Source organism: Artemia sp. Qi Xiang Cuo, unplaced genomic scaffold (genome assembly GCF_049724085.1).
Source record: "Artemia sp. Qi Xiang Cuo unplaced genomic scaffold, ASM4972408v1 HiC_scaffold_23, whole genome shotgun sequence".
NCBI classification, from domain to species: domain Eukaryota; kingdom Metazoa; phylum Arthropoda; class Branchiopoda; order Anostraca; family Artemiidae; genus Artemia; species Artemia sp. Qi Xiang Cuo.
In genome coordinates this window covers 4,345,307-4,361,027 of record NW_028297432.1, presented here as the reverse complement: position 1 = coordinate 4,361,027, position 15,721 = coordinate 4,345,307, and the positions used below count along the sequence as shown (strand labels likewise).

At 34.5% G+C, this 15,721-nt stretch overlaps 1 long non-coding RNA gene across 1 annotated transcript; it reads right to left on the bottom strand.

The window, feature by feature from the left end:
- Positions 1-3,444: 3,444 nt before the first annotated feature.
- On the bottom strand, positions 3,445-7,444 carry LOC148938979 (uncharacterized). The gene is made up of 2 exons (XR_016143583.1): positions 7,064-7,444; positions 3,445-3,667 (listed from the first exon to the last, which is right to left on the bottom strand). It is a non-coding gene; the product is annotated as an uncharacterized LOC148938979 (long non-coding RNA).
- Between the last annotated feature and the right edge of the window lie 8,277 nt (positions 7,445-15,721).

Sequence of the window (15,721 nt, the reverse complement as noted above, 5' to 3'; positions counted from 1 at the left end):
GGGGTTTATCAGATCCCACGTACTTGTGGAAACTCATATGTGGGACGTACTAACGAGAGTTTGGAAACGAGATTATTACAACATAAAGATGCTATTGCTTCGGCTTTAATGCAAGATTCTAAGTCTGAAGATTTTACTTCAGCCCTTTCAGAACATATTTTCAATTTTCCAGACCATTTTATTTTGTTCGAGAATTTCTATTTGATTTCTGGGAATTTGGGTTTAAAGCAAAATTTTCGTGAAACTCTTGAAATAAAGAAAATCTTATTCAAGAATATCGCTTCGAATCGGGATACAGGTGAATTTGGGCTGAACTCTATCTATTATAATTTATTAAAATCTGACAGAGTAAAGTTCAATTCGCCAAATGTAGTTGACCTTTGTCCAAATGTTATATCATTGAACGCTAATGAACCGAATCCAAGAAGGTCAAAGAGGCTAGCGTCCGCCTTTTCTCTGAACAGACTTAGAGATTTAAACAGTAAGGAGTTTTATTTGATTTTGTTTATAAGCTTTTGTTTTAAATCGTTTTAGTTTATTTTTACTACTGATGACATCAATATAAATGTGACAAAAATATCTGATATTTTTTTTAATTTTTATATAAAATGTCTATTAAAAATTATTTTATCCCTATTTTGAACTTTAATTGTATCGGAAATTTCTTAAGAATGATTCTGCCTGAAAAGTTCTCAGTAACACACATTTATTAAAGTTCTCCGTAACACACACATGAAAAAGACTTTTAAATTCTTATTATTTTCAAGTCATTGCTTACATCTCCATTATGTGTAAAACTTTCCCTTCAATTTCACCCCCCCCCAGGTGAAAAATTTCTCCAGTAAAAGATTACCCCGTGGCAGATTTCCCCCGAAGAAAGTCCGCCGCCCCAAGACACGATTCCCTAGACAATCCCACCCTGGTAAAAATCTCCACATATAAAATTTAGTAGGCAAAGAGAAAAATAAGACAAAAAACATTTAGTATAATAAATCTGGCATATTTCATCTTTTTTTCTTTTCCAACTACATTTTGTCCTATGTTGCATTCAAACATCGCCTTCAGGTCACTCATTGTTACATAAAATTTCAGACTTCGAAAAGTCAACCACCCCCCCCCCCGAACAGTTTTTGTACACTGTCCAATGCCAAATGCTAAACGGGAACAATGGGCAACATTCATAACTTACAGGCTTGCTCCAAAGTGATGTATATTTATTTTTAGCCACACATGCATTTATTAGACTAGTAAACGACCATGAACAAAATGTCTGTCCGAAACCCTCTATCTTAAGACTTTGGGGGCCTTGGGTCGTTTTTTAAAACGAGGTTTTTTTTTTAGCTTTATATATTTCTTTGTAAATTTAGGTTGTGTAGTTGTAAAAATTAATATGAAAGTATAAATAAAATAATACGATGGATTTGATTTCCTAAACTTTTTATCCGCTAAAACTGAGAGAATAATGGCTTTAGCAGGATGCCTTCTTATCGACTTTATAACCAAAGAGATAGCTTTCACTAGGTATCTGAAGAGAGGCAGGTTACCCCTGAAGATTATTGGCCAACCCTGAATAATTTAAATATCCATTATACTGATTCCCATGCAAGGTATGTATTTGGTAATTCCTTTTCTGCCTTTAATAATATAAATGAAATTCGGAAAAACCTGTCTAGAAAAACCTGTATATGAAATGGTAAGGGTAAGTCTGTCAAGCTGTTAAGCCCTTAACCCTTCAGTTTCTAACTCATCATTTTGACCTTTTTCAAGCTGAAAAAATTTTTCCTAATCAAACAGTTTGTTGTAACGAACTGTAAGTATGAAGCGAACCGACTAAATAGTCATAGAAACTAAAAAACGGAATTTTTATATCATTAGATACATCCAAAGAATAGCATTATATATTGATTTCGAATATATAAGTTTCATCAATTATAGTCATACCCATTAAAAATAACGAGCCTGAGAATATTCGCTTTATTTTCAAAAAAAGTAGAAAACACCCGTTAAAAGTCATATAATCCTAATGAAGACCACACCATCAGATTCAACGCATCAGAAAACCCTACTGTAGAGGTTTCACGCTCCTATCTTCAAAAATGTGAAATTTTGTATTTTCTGCCAGGGGAAAGATCAAAGATGTTTTGTTTTTCTTCAGGAGTGATCGTATCGACTAAGTGGCCCTTGACTATCGCGAGAGGACTCATTCGAACAAAAATTAAGTTATATTGCTTTTTAAGGTACGAAAAAATTTGAGGTCAACTAGGCCCCCTCCTACGGTCTTTTTATCCCTGTAAATTTTCCAAACCCTTACAATTACACATAAAATTTTGTAGGTTACTCCCATAGTCCCAACACAGGGGGCAAGTAGACTTGCCTCCCGGGTCATTTTCATCGTGAGAGTCCCAGTGTGCACTACACTATGGCATAAAATCTACTCACACCTACAACCAACACCTTAGCGCCCTCCAAGGTAGGTAGAGTATCTAGTAAAACTCCTGTCCGTACACAACTTTACTCGGCTTATAAAATCTTAGATAACCTGACATCTAAAACCAGTAAGCTATACCTGCATATCCTGATACTTAAGAACCCACTTCCACGATCAAAAGAAATCGTCCGGTTTGCAATATTCACACTGGTACTTATTCCATGATTATGAAAAGCAAGCTTTGTCCAGAGCGGCTTTACCCTGTTTTGTACCTTAATATTTCAAAAGGTCCTAGTAAGCAACCTCCACTCGACGGTTATAGGGCACATATAATATCTTTACCAAAATTTGATTAGCTTTATATTCCTTTTACCAAAATTTTGTATACCCAGGTCATTTTTTAGAGCCAAGCTACTAAAATTATTTTTCGAGGTAACTACTTTTTAAAATACATAACCTTCATGGACTTCAATTGTCTCCTTACAGTGGTCCCCCACAATAAAAATTATGAATGGTTTCAAAGGAACCAATAATATGAGAATAGTCTTAAACATAGAATTCAAAAAAACGAGAAATTTGAAGAATCTTGTTAAGACAGAGAGGCTCTAAATGTACTCAGCAATTTTTTTTTTTATAAAAACATTAAAATACAACCTAGCTGCTCTTTACAAAGAGTATGATTAAAGCCAGCTATTAACAATGTTTACAGAACTATTTTTATGTTTAAATTTTCTTGGAGAGATTGCATAGACAGATTTTCATGATCAGGCCTCCCTCGTTAACCAGATATGGCTTGAATGTGTAGTTTTATCGTTAGACAACTATACTGCTTCAAATTATATCTATAGTTGGTCTTTATCCCACAAGATCAAGTTGTAAGCTGGTACGTGAAGACATTCCGAGGCAGAGGGTCAGGCAGTGTTGTCGGTAACAATGCACCCCTATATGGTGGCAAGGCTTTATTTTTAATTTTACTAATGAATGGCTCTAGTTTAGAAGAGAAGAATCACATAATGTAAAAGATTTAATTTTATTCATCTTTGAAAACAAAATGGTACTGATGCTGGGTGCTTGTGAAGCGAATATTAAGCCGGCTCTTCATTTAATAATGGAGCATTGTAAATCTGTTGGGGTATTGTGAATGAGCCTGATTTGAATCCAAAGTAGTCTCTACTGTTATCCTGTGATTGTGTTTAAACGCCATCTATAACTCAAATCATGGGATAACCGTCAAAGGACCTGAAAGAGAACAGAAAAAAAAATATGAAAATCTTGAAACGTAGAGCTTAAAAGAAAGAATAACCAACAACAACTAAAGAATAGACAAATAAAAAGAATAAGTGATTAATAATGTAAGAATAACGGATGCCTAAAATCTAAATGATAATGGGGAGAAGAGACCTTCTGCATCTGCAGGTAGGACAGAAATGGAATCATTGAAAAAAAGAAGGACAGTGAATTTAATTTCTTGAGTAAAAATGAAAATCATCAAAAAATAAAATAAGACAGTGCTTCTTATAAGGAAATTTGCACTATAACTAGATAGGCGGAATGGGTTGTAGTTTGGTGCTGGCATTTGGTAGATGGGGATCCGTTACAAAAATGATTCATTTTATAAAAGTTTCACGTCCCGTACTAAGTTAAAATTCAAATTCTCTGATTTTTCCATCTCTGAAATGCCTAATAAACCCTGATAATGTCCTATTCCTTATGGTTTGAATTCATGCACTAACCCATAAATATTGAACTGCCTCTATATACAATATATACTGACTTCTCGTTATTTTCACTTTTCTAAATGTCTTTTAACCAGCTCCAAAAAAAGAGCTGACATCAATATACTAAGAATTATGACTGATATTAGTCGCAATTCACATATTTCAAGCGCTACTTGAGTGAGATTCAACAAAATAGGAATATTTTTCTGACAATAGAAATTTTGTGAGCAAGTATAAGCGGTACCAACCCATTCTACTTTATATTGCTATCAGTTTTACACTATGTGAATACAAAGATGCTGCCGTGAGTAGTTAGTAGTAGTAGAGACTTACAATTACAAAAATTATGCTAGAAATTTGCGCAGTGTTAAACAAGAAAAATTACGAACTGGGAAATACAAAATTGGCACTGTAGTCAAACGTAATTCTGATTTTTTCTACTAGTGTGGCTATAATGTTGCCTGGGCGTCTGGATATTAATAAACTGGGCGGTAAGGCGTAACTAAGCAGAGCGTAAGGGCGTAAATAGATTTAATTAAGCCTCTACCTAATAGAACAATGAAAATGGGGCATATAGATGGCTGGTATTGAGTGTGTATGTAGGGCTTTGTAAAGGGTGATATTTACCCACACAAGTTTACAAACTTCGGGTTTGCTGTTATTTGTTTATTTCTTTTAACAAAACTCCATTTCTTTTTCTTCTTGAAGCCCAGCCAGTCCAAACATGCACGGTAATCTAGATATAAAAAGGGCATTTTTAACATAAAAATTTCATCAAATCTGTATAATGAGAATAAGGGGTAAACCGCCATCGTTCTGACTATAAGTAAAATGTAACCTAATACAAAATATGCATTTAATTAACGTTATTAACTATAACAAAATAGCAATCTCAAAATTTGGGTCTGACTTGGGGGAAAAAGGGACGCGGGAGAGGGCTAGGTGCCCTCCAGTATTTTTAATCACTTAAAAAGGCAACTAGAACTTTTGATTTCCGACCAAATATGCGCTCTTCCGATCTTCTCGGCCCGCTGGCTACACAGGATCCCCCCTGGAGCCCCCCCCCCCCACAAAATACAACTAAAAATACAAAATGTAGAAATACAAGTTTCACATGCCTGTACACTATTTATAAGGATGAGGATCCGTTTCCTGTACCAGCATTAAATTAAGTAGAATTCATATGAAGATGAAGATCAGGGGTGTAATTTACTATGGGGCAGAGGGACAGCTGTCCCCTCCAGCTGAAATTTAGTGTCATCGAAAATCTTGTCAAGACTAAGATAGGCGTACATAATTCAAGCACCCACAGAAAAATCAGTTTTCTTTAGTACACCTTATGCCTTTATGCTACTATATAGCTTATTTTTCATTTTTCACTATCATTTTCACTTGGCTTGGGAAAATCTGCTCCAACTTTGCCCCCCACCCCCGCCCGGAGTTGGATGAAATTACCCCACTAAAGAAGAGGTGTTTTCAGGTACATCATATAAATTCTTATTTGCCTTTTATTTTAGGTGTTTTAGAATTAACACTTATGCAGGTACAATATTATATTATTTTTCTTACGATTACGTGATTGTTTTACGATGAAGCAAAAACAATAAAGAACAGAAATAAATAGCAGTATAAAATAAAAAGTGTCACGGCTGCAGAGATAGATACAAACTAGTAAAAGACAAAGATAGTAAAAAAGAACAAACCTGAAACCCCATAAAATAGTGTGGGATAAAAACACATTGTAGACCATTAGGATTGCCTTGGCCGAAAACCCCTATTCAGGAAATTTACAGTCCCTTAGCTTGAAAAACGAGGAAAATCTCATTTTTTGCATGGGAAGCACATTTTTTTCTTTGCTTCGTTAGTTCTCTGCTGTGTAACAAAAAAAAACACAATTCGTTTATAATATCTGGCTGGTTTTAAAGCTTAATACTACTGAAATAAATATGAAAATGATTCCAAAACAATATAATCAGCAAAAAATAAAACAAGGAAAATAAGCAAACTTGTGTATATAGTCTAGGCCCGTATTCAGGGTTCTAGCATTAGCCAGAAACTTTTCTTAGGGAGAGGAGAGATCTGAGGAGGGGGGGGCCAAATGCTCCCCTGCCTCATATAGATGGCCTTGGTCATTTCCATTTTCATTGTTCATAATTTATTTCAGCATTAGTGTGCTTGAGAGCAAAACTGATAGTGCAATTATACAATTTTTTTCGACCAACGGAGGCAATTCCCAATCTGGATTTGGATATGACACAACCATGGGGTCAGTAAAGGTAACAACAAAAGACTACCAGACCTGTAAATGACCTGTAATTACCCAGACCAGACCTGTAACAAAAAGACTACCAGACCAAAAAGACTACCAGACCTGTAAAACAGCAAAAAGACTACCAGACACAACCATGGGGCCAGTAAATTTAACAAAAAAAAGACTACCAGACCTGTAAAAAGCCAGTAATTAACTAGACAAGACCTCTAACAAAAAGACTACCATAACAAACTGACTACCAGACCTGTAAAAAAAGACTACCAGACCTTTAAAACAGCAAAAAGTCTATCAGACACAACCATGGGGTCAGTCAATGTAACAACAAAAACACTACCAGACCTGTAAATAACCCGTAATTATCCAGACCAGACCTGTAACAAAAAGAATACCAGACCAAAATGACTACCAGACCTGTAAAAAAAGACTACCAAACCTGTAAAACATCATAAAGACTCCCAGACACAACCATGGGGTCAGTCAAAGTCATAGAAAAAAGACTACCAGACCTTTAAATAGCCTGTAAGTACCTAGACCAGACCTGTAACAAAAATACTATCAGACCTGTAAAAACAGACCTGTATTTGACCTCAACACAGAGCCCGAATACATACTGAAACAAAAGAAAGTAAGCCTAGTGTTAATTACCTTTCCTAGAGGTATCACAGATAAGTTCCCACCGTTTATATTGGTGTGGGTCATAGGACTGTAATTGAACAACCGCAGCACGGGCTCTTTCTTTGAATTCATCATCTTCATCAAAACGTTTCTTCGATTCCTGAAATTGTTTTATTGCATTGTTAATCTCCAGTTTTAGTTTTTGCAGTTTAGCCTTAGAGAAGTTTTAGCATTAGAGAAGGGGTGATTAAAATGCAACAGATGGTAGTACAATAAGATGAAATATCATTTAGGGACGGATTTTTAGAGACAAAGGGCGTTGTCAAATATAATCAGTTAGTTCTGCCTAGTTTTTTTCACGGTTAGACGTGGCAACACTGAGAAAGATCTAGTAATGCCCTAAAGCTTCATGATTTTGGAACAACCAGAACAAAATCCTTAGGAAACTGTGGTTTTCAAGTATAAGTGGATATAATTTAAGTAGATATGATTGTTACCTACGTCACAATTAGTAGATGTATAATAAGAGTTATATATTGTTAGTATATAAGACTTTTATAGTACATGCTTATTAGTATACACTTAAAATTTATTAGTATATGCTTAGAATTAGTAGAACTGGTATATAATTAGGAAATATATTAGTATAATTTAGTAATTAAGGATATATATAAGTAATAGAGTATAATTATAAGGTATAATTAGTAGATTTAAGTGGCTAAGTATACATAAATATAGGTAGATCCAAGATATGTCTGGGGATCAAAACTTGTTTTAGCTTGATGTCCACGGTAATCCTGTGGTAGCAGTGGATTATTGCTCTACTTGACAATTCACGGTCCAGGTATAGACCCCTACTGCCGTAAGGCTGGGTGGCAGGTTTACTATGTGTCCTTGTCAAAAAGACCCGGCAACTAAAACACCGATTCGATGCCTATTCACCAGCAATGGATTTTGAGTATCTTTTTCCTTTTTTTTATCCTTGGCACTTTTTTTTGTCCTCATTTCTGCTTTGTCATCCAGTCTGTATGCAATTGTTTTTTGGTTTGGTTACCTTTGTTCTATCATTTTATTTGGCAAGGAATTACATTTGTGCTACTATACACGGAATGAGAAGATGAAGCTTATTTTTTTTTGGTTTGATATGGTGACCTTTTTTTTACAGCAAAAACTATATATTATGGACAGTGAAAGGACAGATCAAACAAAACCATAAAACTTAAGTGATTCTAAGATTTTGGGACCCCTTTCAACAACATTTCTAAACGAACTTGAACTGAAAAAGCCGAAAATTCAAAAGAAAAACGTTTCTTTTTTTTATGGGGTTTTGAAAATTTGTTGGCAGCTTAGGTCACTCATTGTAATCACCTTACATTTTTTTCCGTACTTTATTCTCAACGATTGATACCTCCCCCAACCCCGACCGATGAAGCGAAACATTTAATAAAACAATCTCAGGCTCAAAAATGTGGACAAGCCTTACAATCATTTCTTAATGACCATAAAAAACATTGAAATCCCCCCTCCCCCCAAACTCAAAATTTTCAAAATTCTACTTTAGAAGCTTTTAAAATATTTTAAATATTTCTAAAGCGCTACGACATAGAGCGCTACAGACATCAGAATCAACTTTAGAGGACACTGTATCTCATGGGAGGATGTTGTTGAAATCTCCCTTCCCCCCAAACTCGAAATTTTTCAAAATTCTACTTTATAAGCTTTTTAAATATTTCTAAAGCCCTAAGAAATAGAGTTCTAAAACCAGCAGACTTGACATCAAAGGACACGTTATATCACGGGAAGAGGTTTTTAAAATCCCCCTTCACCCCAAACTCAAAATTTTCTAAAATTCTGCTTTAGGAGCTTTTTAAATATTTCTTAAGCACTAAGACATAGAGTGCTAAAAACATCAGAATCAACTTCAGAGGACAGGTTATATCACGGGAAGAGGTTTTTGAAATCACCCTTCCCCCAAACTCAAAATTTTCTAAAATTCTACTTTAGAAGCTTTTAAAATATTTCTAAAGTACTAAAAGATACAGTTCTAAAAACATCAGAATCGACTTCAGAGGAGACATTATATCACGGGAAGATGTTTTTGAAATCCCCCTCCCCCCAAACTCAAAATTTTTCAAAATTCTACTTTAGAAGCTTTTAAAATATTTTAAATATTTCTAAAGCGCTACGACACAGAGCGCTACAGACATCAGAATCAAAGAAGACAATTTATGTCATGGGAAGATGTTTTTGAAATCTCCCTTCCCCCCAAACTCAAAATTTTCCAAAATTCTACTTTAGAAGCTTTTTAAATACTTATAAAGCGCTAAGACATAGAGCGCTACAAACATCAGAATCAACTTTAGAGGATAAATCATGTTATGTGAAGATATTTTTGAAATCCCCTGTCCCCCCCCAAACTCAAAATTTTCCAAAATTCTACTTTAGTAGGTTTTAAAATATTTCTAAAGCACTAATAGATAGAGTGCTAAACTTTGACTCAGAATCTACTTCAGAGGATACGTTATATCATGGGAAGAGGTTTTGAAAATCCCCCTTCCCCCTAATCTACAAATTTTCTAAAATTCTACTTTAGAAGCTTTTTTAAATATTTCTAAAGCGCTAAGACAGAGCGCTAAAAACATCAGAATCAACTTTAGATGATAAATTATGTTATGTGAAGATTTTTTTGAAATCCCCTTTCTCCCCAAACTCAAAGTTTTCCTAAATTCTACTTAAGAAGCTTTTAAAATATTTCCATAGACATAGAGTGCTAAAAACATCAGAATTGACTTCAGAGGACACGTTATATCACGGGAAGAAGTTTTTGAAATCCCCCGTCCCCCCAAACTCAAAATTTTCTAAAATTCTACTTTAGAAGCTTTTTAAATATTTTTAAATCACTCAAACAGAGATCTAAACAAATCAAAATTGACTTCAGAGGACATGTTATATCACGTGAAGAAGTTTTTGAAATCCCCCGGCCCCCCCAACTAAATAAGTTGGAAAATTCTCATGGCGAACCTTTGTAAATATTTATAAAGTTCTAAAAGATCCAGTGCTCAACACATCATACTCAACTTATGATAACCCATTATCTCAGTGAACGATTTTGGTTAAATCACTCCGTCTCTACAACTCACGATATTTCAAACTTATGATTTTGAAGCGGTTTAAATGTTCCTAAATCACTTAAAAATAGAGTACTACATACATCAGAATCAACTTTAGAAGAAAATTTATGTCATGGGAAGATGTTTTTGAAATCCCCTTCCCCCCAAACTTAAAATTTCCAAAATTCTACTTTACAATCTTTTTTTAAATATATCTAAAGCGCTAAGACATAGAGCGCTACAAACATCAGAATCAACTTAAGAGGACAAATTATGTTATGGGAAGATATATTGAAATCCCCCTTCCCCCAAACTCAAAATTTCTGCCAAAGTTAAATTTATGCAACCTGTGACTAAACAAGCGGAATCGTTGGGTCAACCGTGTAGGCTCAACACTAGGATATTTGCATCAAGGGTAAATGGGTATTTGGTGGAATAGAGCGAGGAACTGGTAATTCATTCATGGTTTCTGTGCCGGATAGAAGTAGTGCCACGTTGTTGGGAATTATCCAAAAGCGAATCCTGCCAGGGACAACAATTATCAGCGACTGTTGGAGGGCCTACGATTGCCTGGCTAGCCAGGGCTATCAGCATTTACGCGTCAACCACAGTATAAATTTTGTTGACCCTGCAACAGGTGCTCACACACAAAACATCGAAAGACACTGGCGTGACGTTCAAGACAATATACCCAGATATGGCAGAAAAGAAACACATGGAAGGAAATCTGGCAGAGCATTATTTCAAAAAAAAATATTCAATCTCCTTGAGAATGCGCCATATCATGAAATATATATCGGAGCTACATAACCCCAACTCCTTTGTTTTTTATGGGTATTATTTAGCCTAATAATTAATGTTTAAAATTTTGTAACAGAAAATTTGACAATTTACAGTATCTAAACCCATTTGTTCTTAAAGCAATTCAAATGTTTTTGTCCAAATAGTTTAGTGTAGCAATCTTTATTCTTGAAGCTACGAGACGTTAATAAAGTGTAAATAGGGAGGGGGAGAGAAGGAGCAGAATTACATATTTGACTACAGATTATTCGGTACTTGTGAATTATAAATAACCCACCACTATGCATGAAAGAAGTTAAGTTTGGTTACTGCTAATGAAATAAAATAAAATAGGATGCAAATAGAATAGTTTAGAAACAAAGTCGGGCTATAAATTTGCACATTCGGGGGGGGGGGTAAATCATAGCATATATTAAATACGTAACCTAACCCAGGTACCTTTTTCCCTCCCTAAACCCAAAAAAACAACAGTTTAAATATTGTAAACGCAATAAGAAATCACCTCTGGTTTCCTTGTACTATCTATAGCGGTGTGTTATTTATAATGCACAAGTACCGAATAATCTATAGTCGTTTCGATTATTTTTTTGTGAGACCCCATAACATTTTGAGTTGGGTAACCACATAAAACATATTCAAATAGCTTAATCCTATAATGTTTAAAAATTTTGCTTTTCTTTTGTACATCGGTAATTTAAAATGTGTAAAAAATATTGTGAATTACATAGAAATATTCTTTTAAGAGTGCAAAGGTTAGCTGAAAGGAGATTTGATAGCGGGTGGTGGGGGTGGGTGGGGGTCAGCAACCTGCTCGCGGTGCCCCTGCTTCTAATAATCTAAGCTGACCATTTCGTTGCAACGTGTTGCACCAGAATAATCCTCATTCGGGGGTGGGGGGTAAATCATAGAATACATTAAATACGTAACCTAACTCACACAAATTTGTTAGACAGGTAATTTATCAACCGAATTTAGAGTATTATTATGGTGCAACACGTTGCAACAAAATGGTCAGCTTAGTTTAGTATAAGCAGGGGCACCGCGACCAGGCTGCTGACCCCCACCCCCCCCCGCTCCCTCCTCCTGCTATCAAATCTCCTTTCAGCTAATCTTTGCACCCTCGCAAGAAAATTTTTATAATTTGTCCTCTGAAGTCAATTGCGATGTTTGTAGCGCTCTATGTCTTAGCGCTTTAGAAATATTTAAAAAAGCTTCTAAAGTAGAATTTTGGAAAATTTGAGGCAAAGGAGGATTTAAAACACATCTTTCCATGACATAACTTGTCCTCTTAAGTCGATTCTGATGTTTGTAGCGCTCTATCTATTAGTGCTTTAGAAATATTTTAAAAGCTTCTAAAGTAGAATATTGGAAAATTTTGAGTTCGGGGGGCAGGGGGATATCAAAAAAATTTCCCCGTGATATACTGGGTCCTCTGAAGTCGATTCTGATGTTTTTAGCACTCTATGTTTTAGTTCTTTAGAAATATTTAAAAAGCTACTAAAGTATAATTTTGTAAAATTGAGTTTGGGGGGACGGGGGATTGACAAAACCTCTTCCTATGACATAAAATTTCATCTTAAGTCTATTGTGATGTTTTAGTACTCTATCTCTTAGTGCTTTAGAAATATTTTAAAAGCTTCTAAAGTAGAATTTTTTAAAATTTTGAGTTTGGGGGGAAGGGGGATTTCAAAAATATTTTACCACAACATAATTTATCCTCTAAAGTTGATTCTGATGTTTGTAGCGCTCTATGTCTTAGCGCTTTAGAAATATTAAAAAAAGCTTCTAAAGTAGAATTTTGGAAAATTTTGAGTTTGGGGGGAAGGGGGATTTTTAAAACCTCTTCCCGTGATATAACGTGTCCTCTGAAGTCGATTCGTATGTTTTAGCAATCTCTCGATGAGTGCTTTAGAAATATTTTAAAAGCGTCTAAAGTATACTTCTGGAGAATTTTTAGTTTGAGGGGAAGGGGGATTTCAAAAATATATATATATTTTATAACCTTAATTTGATTCTGTTGGTTGTAGCGCTCTATGTGTTAGCGATCGATGTGTTATATATTTAGAAATATTTAAAAAAGCTTATAAAATACAATTTTTGAAAATTTTGAGTTGGGGAGGAATGGGGATTTACAAAACCTCTTCCCGTGATATAAAGTGTCCTCTGAAGTCGATTCTGATGTTTTAGTTCTCTATATATTAGTACTTTAAAAATATTTTAAAAGCTTCTAAAGTAGAATTTTAGAAAATGTTGAGTTTGGGGGGAAGGGTGATTTCAAAAGCCTCTTCCCGTGATATAAGGTGTCCTCTGAAGTCGATTCTGATGTTTTTAGTACTCTATCTTTTAGTACTTTAGAAATATTTTAATAGCTTCTAAAGTAGAATTTTTAAAAATTTTGAGTTTGGGGGGAGGGGGGATTTCAAAAACATCTTCCCATTATATAATGTGTCCTTTGAAGTAGATTCTGATGTTTTTAGCACTGTATCTTTTAGTACTTTAGAAATATTTTAAAAGCTTCTAAAGTAGTATTTTAGAAAATTTTGAGTTTGGGGGGAAGGGTGCTTTCAAAAACCTCTTCCCGTGACATAAAGTGTCCTCTGAAGTCGATTCTGATGTCTTAGCACTCAATGTCTTAGTTATTTAGAAATATTTAAAAATCTCCTAAAGCAGAATTTTAGAAAATTTTGAGTTTTGGGGGAAGGGGGATTTCAAAAACCTCTTCTTATGATATAGTGTGTCCTCTGAAGTCGATTCTGATGTTTTTAGCACTGTATCTTTTAGTACTTTAGAAATATCTTACAATTTTCTAAAGTAGTATTTTGGAAAAATTTGAGGTTGGGGGAAAGGGTGCTTTGAAAAACATCTTCCCGTGAAATAACTTGTCCTCTTAAGTAGATTCTGATGTTTTTAGCACTCTATCTGTTAGTACTTTAGAAATATTTTAAAAGCTTCTAAAGTAGAATTTTAGAAAATTGAGTTTGGGGGGAAGGGGGATTTTCAAAACCTCTTCCCGTGACATAAAATGTCCTCTGAAGTAGATTCTGATGTTTTTAGCGCTCTATCTATTAGTGCTTTATAAATATTTTAAAAGCTTCTAAAGTAGAATTTTGGAAAATTTTGAGTTTGGGGGGAAGGGGGATTTCAAAAATATCTTACCATAAAATAATTTAACCTCTGACTCTGAGTATGATATGTGCCTTGATATCGGTCTTGGTGATTTATCGATATTTAAAAAGCTTCTTATGTAAAACTTTGGAAAATTTTGAGTTTAGGGGGACGGGGGATTGAAAAAACATCTTCCCGTCATAAAACGTGTCCTCTAAAGTCGCTTCTGATGTTTTAGCACTCTATCTATTAGTGCTTTAGAAATATTTTAAAAGCTTCTAACGTATAATTCTTGAGAATTTTGTGGTTGAGGGGAAGGGGGATTTCAAAAACATCTATATAATTTATCCTCTGAAGTTGATTCTGATGTTTGTAGCGCTCTATGTGTTAGCGCTCTATGTGTTAGCGCTTTAGAAATATTTAAAAAAGCTTCTAAAGTAGAATTTTGGAAAATTTTGAGTTTGGGGGGACAGGGGATTTTCAAACCCTCTTCCCGTGATATAAAGTGTCATCTGAAGTCGATTCTGATGTTTTAGCACTCTATCTATTAGTACTTTAGAAATATTTTAAAAGCTTCTAAAGTAGAATTTTAGAAAATTTTGAGTTTGGGGGGAAGGGTGATTTCAAAAACCTCTTCCTGTGATATAAGGTGTCCTCTGAAGTCGATTCTGATGTTTTTAGTACTCTATCTTTTAGTACTTTAGAAATATTTTAAAAGCTTCTAAAGTAGAATTTTTTAAAATTTTGAGTTTGGGGGGAAGGGGGATTTCAAAAACATCTTCCCGTGAAATAATGTGTCCTCTGAAGTCGATTCTGATGTTTTTAGCACTCTATCTTTTATTATTTTATAAATATTTTATAAGATTCTAAATTATTATTTTATAAAATTTTGTGTTTGGGGGGAAGGGTGATTTCAAAAACCTCTTCCCGTGATATAACGTGTCCTCTGAAGTCGATTCTGATGTTTTTAGCACTCTATGTCTTAGTGCTTTAGAAATATTTAAAAAGCGCCTAAAGCAGAATTTTAGAAAATTTTGAGATTTGGGGGAAGGGGGATTTTAAAGACCTCTTCCCGTGATATAACGTGTCCTCTGAAGTCGATTCTGATGTTTTTAGCACTCTATGTCTCAGTGCTTTAGAAATATTTAAAAAGCTTCTAAACTAGAATTTTTGAAAATTTTGAGTTTGAGGGAACGGTAGATTTCAAAAACATCTTCCCCTGACATAATTTGTCCTCTAAAGTTGATTCTGATGTCTGTAGCGCTCTATGTTGTAGCGCTTTAGAAATATTTAAAATATTTTAAAAGCTTCTAAAGTAGAATTTTGAAAAATTTTGAGTTTGGGGGGAGGGGGGATTTCAAAAACATCTTCCTGTGATATAACGTGTCCCCTGAAGACGAGTCTGATGATTTTAGCACTGTATCTTATAGTACTTTATAACTATTATAAAAGCTTCTAAAGTAGAATTTTAGAAAATTTTGAGTTTGGGGGGACGGGTGATTTCAAAAACCTCTTCCCATGATATAAGATGTCCTCTGAAGTCTATTCTGATGTTTTTAGTACTCTATCTTTTAGTACTTTAGAAATATTTTAAAAGCTTCTAAATTAGAATTTTGGAAAATTTTGAGTTTGGGGGGAAGGGGGATTTCAAAAAAATCTTACCCTAACATAA